Source organism: Mobula birostris, chromosome 2 (assembly GCF_030028105.1).
Source record: "Mobula birostris isolate sMobBir1 chromosome 2, sMobBir1.hap1, whole genome shotgun sequence".
NCBI classification, from domain to species: domain Eukaryota; kingdom Metazoa; phylum Chordata; class Chondrichthyes; order Myliobatiformes; family Myliobatidae; genus Mobula; species Mobula birostris.
This window is the reverse complement of record NC_092371.1, coordinates 195,897,766-195,905,898: the sequence shown is the minus strand read 5'-3', so window position 1 is coordinate 195,905,898 and position 8,133 is coordinate 195,897,766. Positions and strand designations below refer to the sequence as shown.

Here is an 8,133-nt window from a genome sequence, read left to right as displayed (position 1 = left end):
AGACAAGACAGTCCCCTGTGGAGCCCCAGTGCTGCTGATCACTGTCGGACACAGTGCTGCAAGCACACGTACTGGGGTCTGCCAGTCAGGTAATCAAGAATCCATGATACCAGGGAAGCATTCACCTGCATCACTATGCACATGTCAGCTAATTATTATTTCATTGTGATAATATTTAACTCCATTCACTCTGTCGTAGCATCTGCCGAGACTTGCACATAGCTACACTTTATGTGCATTCTGCCTTGCCTGAGAAATTGAATTGTTGAGTCAACTGAATCTGAAGACTAGTGGTATTTGTTTAATTCTTAGTTGTTTTTTTCAGCCGCAGTGTAGGCTCCATTTTCCATTTGAGAGTTTTAGTTAACGGCCCTGTTTAGCCTAGTGTTTATTGTTTTCTTTCCTTTTAACACTGTTTGCATTAAAGTCTGTGATCTATCGACCTGCTTCAGTGTCTCTCATTCCGGACTTGGGCCATATCCGAACCTGGTGAAAGCAAGTCTCAACACGCAAAGATGGACCCAGTGAAGAGAGAGCAGCTGACCTTGGCCATGAGATTCACTGGGCAGCGATTCGTCGAGGCAACAATGTTCTGTTAGAATTCCTATGTATGAACTCTTGTTTCTGTTTCCAGCGTGACAGAAGGATCTTGCTACTAATGGACCCAGCAAAGTTTGAACAGTGACGTTTTGACATTGGGAGCTTGAAGAGACGCTGTCTTTATTCTGAGTGCACGTCCTGAACTACATTCCGAGAGTCCCGTGTCTACATTTCGAACTTCTCTAGTCTGCATTGAGTTTCTCAGGTATCCATTCTAAGCTTTGCAAGTCATACAAACCCAAGTTCTCAGCTTTGTGGTCCCGTGCATAACAAATGAGCACTTCAAGCAAGCTTATCAATTGATTTAACAACTCATCATTCAAGTCAATAGTGTAAATTCTGAAAGAGCCATAATCCAAAAGCTGATCCCTGGCTGGTGTGTTCAAATGCACAAGTAAAATAACCCTATCAAGAGTATTTTTAACATCTTGATGAAAGTCATGATACAGACTGGGAAAAATGAACTTTCATGTAGCAAATTAAACAGATCTACAGAGAACCACCTAGCTTTGCAATGGAAGAAACCTGTCTATGATGGCTTGATCTGTAAAATGGAGAATATATCCTAATTGCTTCTGGAAAAATTGTGAAAGGTAAAACATTGAGTAAGATTTAAAAAGGTTCCTTCTCTAGGTTTCAAGTTTCATGTTTTCAAGGTTTCCCCAAGGACTTCTCTCTATCTCCCGAAGGTTTTTATTTGTTACGATTGCTTCCAAGGTTTATTCAATGTGTTTAGGGTTTTCCAATGTCCTTTCCCATCTCAAGGACTCCCAAGCCCCCCTTTCAAGCCACACCCAAGATTTCTTGATCTCACTCGAGGTTCCCTGGTCTGAGCCCGTTGGGGTTTCCAGAGCTCAGTCTCTCGGGATTCCCTGGTCTCTTGGTCTGTTAGGGTTCCTAGGGTCTCTCAGTCTCTCTGGATCCCGAAGTGTCTCTCTCAAGTTCCCCAGATCTCGAGTCTTCCCTGGAACTCGAGTTTTCCGGTCTTCCAGAGCCATCAGGTGCCAGCTATAGGGAAGGGGCTCCTGTTGTGACTACTTCAAGCCTGTGCAGGGCATCAGAGAGCATTGAGCTCTGAGGTTTTTAAAAGAGTACCTGAATTGGTTAATTGCTGCTTAACAAGAGTTAGTAACAGTTGAAGAGTCCCTTGTGTTTTTCTCAAGCGATTGGCTCTTTGTAATGCTGTTTCCCGGTGCTTTCTATTTAAGGCTCAAGGGTTCTGTGTTAGTTTTATTATTGAAGTAGATGTCCGATTAGCTCCAATCCGACTGTCCTCACTTTGAAAATGATCTGTCTCATGGTGTCACTTGGTCGAGCTACCTCTGTTAAAGCTCTTGTTTCTGTCTCTATGTGGAAGTCTTTGGCTCCAATATTGGCAGTGCACACCATGGCACTTATCTACCAGCATCATTGAAGGACACCTTAGAAAAGTTCTTCATCTAGGACTTCTGGCGGACACAGGTCTGTGGCACCTAGGGGGCTGCGCCTAGAGAGGGGGGCCCTGTCACAACCGGGGATTTAGCAGAGCAGCAGATTCAGCAATTACACTCATGAATATGTACGTGTCAGCTAATTATTATTTCATTGTGATAATATTTAACTCCATTCATTCTGTCGTAGCATTTGTTGAGACATAGTTACGCTTCGTTATCTGCATTCTGCCTTGCCTGAGAAATTGGACTGTTGAGTCAACTGACTGAGAAGACTAGCGGTATTCATTTAATTCTTAGTTATTCTTTTCAGCCACAGAGTAAGCTTTGTTTTCCATTTGAGAGTTTTAGTTAATGGCCCTGTTTGGCCTAGTGTTTATTGTTTACTTTCCCTTTAAAGTCTATGATCTATCAACCTGCTTCAGTGACTCTCATTCCGCGCTAGGGCCATATCCAAACCTGGTGACAGCTAGCCTTGGAGTGGGTCCAGAGAAGTTTAACAAGCATTATTCTAGGAATCAAAATGGTGGATATAGGAAGAGCAATTGATAGCTCTGGGCCTCTGCTCTCTGGAGTTGAGAGATATGAGGGGTATCTCATTGAGACCTACTGATTCTTGAAAGATCTGGAAAGGGTAGACATCAAAAGGTTATTTCCAATAGTAGGAGAGTCTTGGACCAGGGAGCATATCCTCAAAAATACAAACCTCATTTCCAGAAAAGTTGGGATATTTTCAAAAATGCAATAAAAACAAAAATCTGTGATATGTTAATTCATGTGAACCTTTATTTAACTGACGAAAGTACAAAGAAAAGATTTTCAATAGTTTTACTGACCAACTTAATTGTACTTTGTAAACATACACAAATTTAGAATTTGATGGCTGCAACACACTCAAAAGTTGGGACAGAGTTAAAATAAGATTGAAAAGTGCACAGAATATTCAAGTAACACCGGTTTGGAAGACTCCACATTAAGCAGGCTAATTGGTAGCGGGTGAGGAATCATGACTGGGTATAAAAGTAGTGTCCATCAAGGCTCAGTCTTCGCAAGCAAGGATGGGTCGTGGCTCACCCCTTTGTGTCAAAATTCGTGACAGAATTGTTCAAAAGGAATTCAGTTCAAAAGGAACATTTCTCAACGCAAGATTGCAGAGAATTTAGGTCTTTCAACATCTACAGTACATAATAGTGAAAAGATTCAGAGAATTCAGAGACATCTCAGTGCGTAAAGGGCAAGGTTGGAAACCACTGCTGAATGCGCCTGATCTTCGAACCCTCAGGCAGAACTGCCTAAGAAACCGTCATGCTACTGTGACAATTATAGCCACCTGGGCTTGGGAGAACCTTGGAAAACCATTGTCACTCATAGTCCGTCGCTGCATCCAGAAATGCAACTTGAAACTGTATTACGCAAGGAAGCCATACATCAACTATGCAGAAACGCTGGCAAGTTCTCTAGGCCCGAGCTCATCTCAGATGGACCGAAAGACTGTGGGACCATGTGCTGTGGTCAGATGAGTCCACATTTCAGCTAGTTTTCAGAAAAAATGGGCATCGAGGAGTTCTCCGTACCAAAGATGAAAGCGACCATCCAGATTGTTATCAGCGAAAGGTGCAAAAGCCAGCATCTGTGATGGTATGGGGATGCATCAGTGCCCACGGCATGGGTGTGTTGCATGTATGTGAAGGTACCATTGACTCTGAGGTGTATATTAGGATTTTAGAGAGACATATGTTGCCATCAAGGTGACGTCTCTTCCGGGACATCCATGCTTATTTCAGCAGGACAATGCCAGACCACATTCTGCACGGGCTACAACAGCGTGGCTTTGTAGACAGAGTGCATGTGCTTGACTGGCCTGCTGCCAGTCCAGATCTATCTCCTATTGAGAATGTATGGCGCATCATGAAGAGGAGAATCAGACAACGGAGACCACGGACTGTTGAGCAGCTGAAGTCTTATATCGAGCAAGAATGGGTGGACAAAATTTCCAATTGCAAATCTACTACAATTAGTATCCTCAGTTCCAAAACAATTAAAAAGTGTTATTAAAAGGAAAGGTGATGTAACACAATGGTAAACATGCCTCTGTCCCAACTTTTGTTGTGTTGCAGCCATCAAATTCTAAATTTGTGTATGTTTACAAAATACAATTAAGTTGGTCAGTAAAACTATTAAAAACCTTTTCTTTGTACTTTTGTCAGTTAAATAAAGTTTCATGTGAATTAATATATCACAGACTTTTGTTTTTATTGCATTTTGGAAAATATCCCAACTTTTCTGGAAATGGGGTTTGTACATGGATGTCCCTTTAGACCAGAGATAAAGAGGAACTTCTTTAGGTAGAGGTGGTGAACCTGCAGAATTCATTTTCTCAGATGGTTGTGGAGGCCAAGTCTTTGGGTATACTTAAAGTGGAGGATAATAGGTTCTTAATTCTTAAAGACATCAAAGGTTACGTGGAGAAGTCAGGAGAATGGGGTTCAGAGGGATAATAAGTCAACCTGATCAAGTTGTGGAGCAGACTTGATGGGCCAGATAGCCTAATTCTGCTCCTGTGTCTTATGGTCTTTAACATTAGCTGATATGGCTGGTCTTCAAGAAAATGTTTATCATCGGGAGGAAGTGAGAGCTCGAGTTATGCAAAAAGCAGCAAAGGCACCTTTCTATTTCTGTTGCCATCTACCTTAAAATATTAAAATCCAAGTAGCTGAGTTGTTTTGCCAAAACATCTGCCCTTGAAGAGTTATGTGGGAGCGATTCAAAACTGTCCTTGGAATACTGTACATGATCTTTTACGCACATCTACTGTACTCTGTGCCAATTTTCCTTCTGGCAGAAACAAATACAATACCACCATGGGAGAATGAGGACAGTAGAAAGTAAAAAGGTCCATATGGCTTTGGCAAAGGAGAAAATCTCCAGCTATAGAAATTTGACTAGGCTGCTTCTGAAGTGTGCCATTCCATTCTTGACGCCCCATTATCGGAAGGATATGGAGGCTTTAGAGAGGGTGCAGAAGAGATTTAACAGGATTCCTCCTGCATTTGAGAGCAGGTACTAAAAGGAGAGGATGGACAAACTATAGTTTTCTTCAGTGCAGCAAAAGCTGAGGAGATTTGATGGATTTTAAAAAATGCATGAGAGGCAGAGACAGAGGAGCCGCCTGTACCTTTTCCTAGAGTCCAACTGTCTAATACTAGAGGGCATGAATTTAAATTGAAAGGGGGAAGTTCAAAGCAGATGTGCAGAGCAAGTTTTTTTTTTTTTTTTTTTTTTTTTTATTTACACAGAGTGTGGTGGGTCCAGGGTTAATGGTAGATATAGAAATGATAGAAGCATTTAAGAAGCCCTTGGATAAACACATGAACATGCAGAGAATGGAGAGATGTGGACCAAGGTGCAGGCAGGAAGGACTAATTTAATCAGGTGCCATTAACAAATAAATTTGACATAATATTCTGGGCCAAAGGATCTGCTACTGTGTCATTATAGTTTATGCTCTACAGAAAAGGAGTGAAGAATGCACATACCAAGCAAAGGGCAGATAGTGTGAAGAGATGGAAAAAGATCTGACTTTAGAAAAGGAAGAAGACAGATGTCTGGAAACAATCACAGATACAGAAAAGGTGCTGACAGAAGGAGTAAGTGGATCATGGAGACAAAAAAAAGATTGAGAAAGGGAGACAATAAGAATTAAAGAGTGCAAGTTACAGCTACAAAGGAAAATACATTTCTGTAAATTACATGAAATTATATCAATTTGTTTCAACCTCAACACCTGTTACAGAGCCTTGATCTGAAACATTGACTATTCCGTTGCCTCCATAGAAGCTTCCCGTCCTGCTGAGAACCTCCAGCAGTTTTTGTGTATTGATCTAGATTTCCAGCATTCTGCTGAATCTCTTGTGTTAAGAGTCAAGTAAGCAGAAAATTGTGTCAGAGTCCAGGGGTGGCAGGGGAATGGTCTACATAGGGTGAAGTACTGGGAAGTAGCCCGTGAATGTAGGAAGGGAGCCAAAAGTGAGCAATTTAAAAGAGCAGCTATATGGAATAAGATGCACATTTCTGATATTTCATCAGCAGATTAGGTAAGATCACACTCCCTTCACTATCTCCAGTTAAAGTTGATGGCCCCAGTCACATGCTATCCTTGTATGCACACAAGCATTTCATACCTGGCAACCTCCAAGTATGGAGCATTGAAAGCAAGTTTCCAGAAGGGCAATATATGTCCAATAAACATCTGACTGTGTTTAGCTGATTTTTGAGAAGTTTAAATTGTATTGTACAGAAATGAGCTGGATAATAGAATTTCCAGGCCTTTATTAGCAGGAAAAATTTCAAAACTGTCAAAGGAGAGTTATAAAACAATATCTACTGTAAAGTCAAATAATTAAGTATTAGGACAGCCAGAAGTAAAAGTAAGGAATGTATCTTTGGAAACAAAATTAAAGAGGCAGAGATCTTCAGGAGGGAATTCTGGAAGTCAAGGCAGTCAAACTGAATTGTCAATGATGAAAGAGTTAAAATCAGGCATGCTCATGAAGTTAGAAACGGAAGAGTGCAGATATCTTTGGAAGATTTTAAGCCAGCTGAAGCTACAGCAACAGGGAGTGAGCTGACAAATAGTTTTGAAAACAGGGATAAGAAATGTAAAACACAGATGTTCTTTAACTAGAAGCTACTGTAGATCTGCCAGCAGGTAGGTAACTGATGAACAGAGCTGGTGGAAGTAAGATGAGATACAAGAGACTACAGATGCTGAAATTTGGAGCAAAAAGATGAATTGTTGGAGCAACTCAGCAGGTCCAATCCAGATGAAGGGTCTCGGCCTGAAAAGTCAACATTCCAACTCCCTCCACAGATGCTGCCTGACCAGTGGAGTTCCTTCAGCAGTTTGTTTGTTGCAAGTACATACAAAATAGCAGACATTGAATGGAGAATCAGGCTCCAATTGTTACTGCTCTATATCCTCCCTTTCTCGGATGCTAGTAACAGTGTCTCCCTTTGAATAAAGAGTATTTGCTGCTCTAGTTTATAACCAATGGAGAAACCAGTCAAGAGGACCATCACTGTTTGGCCTAATGAGGCAAACTCTGCTTCAGGACTATTTTAATTGGACTAACTGACAGATGTTCAAGGATACTGCCACAAATGGAGAAGACACAGACATCAAGGAGTACACCTCCTCTGTCACCAGCTACACGAGTAAGTGTGTAAGTAAAGTTGGTACATCACAAATGGTCATCTCACAGCCCACTCAGAAGCCCTGGCTGAATGCAGAGGTGTGTCCCCTACTAAAAGCCTGGGGCACTGCTTCAGGTGTGGAGACAGAATAGCTCTCAGAGCAGCCAGAAGAAACCTCATCTTAAATGTTAAGAGGACAAAGACCACCAATGCACAAAAAAATTCAAGAACATCTATGTGATAATGATTCCTGGTGTATTTGGCTGGGCATCAAGGGCATCACTGGCTATGCTAGGAAAAACAGCGTCGCTTCTCTCCCTGACACTCTAAACAACTTTCTGCATGCTTCAAGGCATGCAACACACTGCTGACAAGAAAAGCTACTCCACCCCCAGGCAAGCAGCCTCTATCTGTAACAGCAGCAGATGAGAGAAGGATTCTACAAAGAGTCAACACCTGTAGGGCGGCTGGCCCAGGTAGACTACTCGGAGTTGTGCACACCAGCTCACTGACATCCTCATGAACCTCAACACATCATATACCCAGACTGCTGTCCCTATGTTTCAAATCAGACACTATCATCCCTATAACAAAGAACTCTACACCTTCAGAAATAAAGGACTACCACCCAGTGGCACTGATACCAATCATCATGGAGTGCTTTGAATGTCTGATAACAACACATACCAAAAATTCTCTTCCTGCCACATTGGGTACTCATTTATATTCTTACCAATAGAATCACTCTACAAAAGATGCCATGGCATCTGTCATGCACCTGGCCCTGATACACCGAGAAAACAAGGACACTTCCGTCAGAATGCTGCTTCTGGGTTTCAGTTTGGCATTCAACACTATTTTCCCCACAGACTTTGATGAACAAATCCTACTCCTCAGTCTTATTATACCA

At 41.8% G+C, this 8,133-nt stretch overlaps 1 long non-coding RNA gene across 1 annotated transcript in view; it reads left to right on the top strand.

Moving 5' to 3' along the window:
• The first annotated feature begins 275 nt into the window (after positions 1-275).
• The window catches only part of LOC140209936 (uncharacterized), a 115,910-nt gene continuing 108,052 nt past the window's right edge, over positions 276-8,133 (top strand). The window contains exon 1 of the long non-coding RNA XR_011889106.1: positions 276-1,193. This is a non-coding gene — a long non-coding RNA (uncharacterized lncRNA). The remainder of the gene's footprint in view (positions 1,194-8,133) is intronic.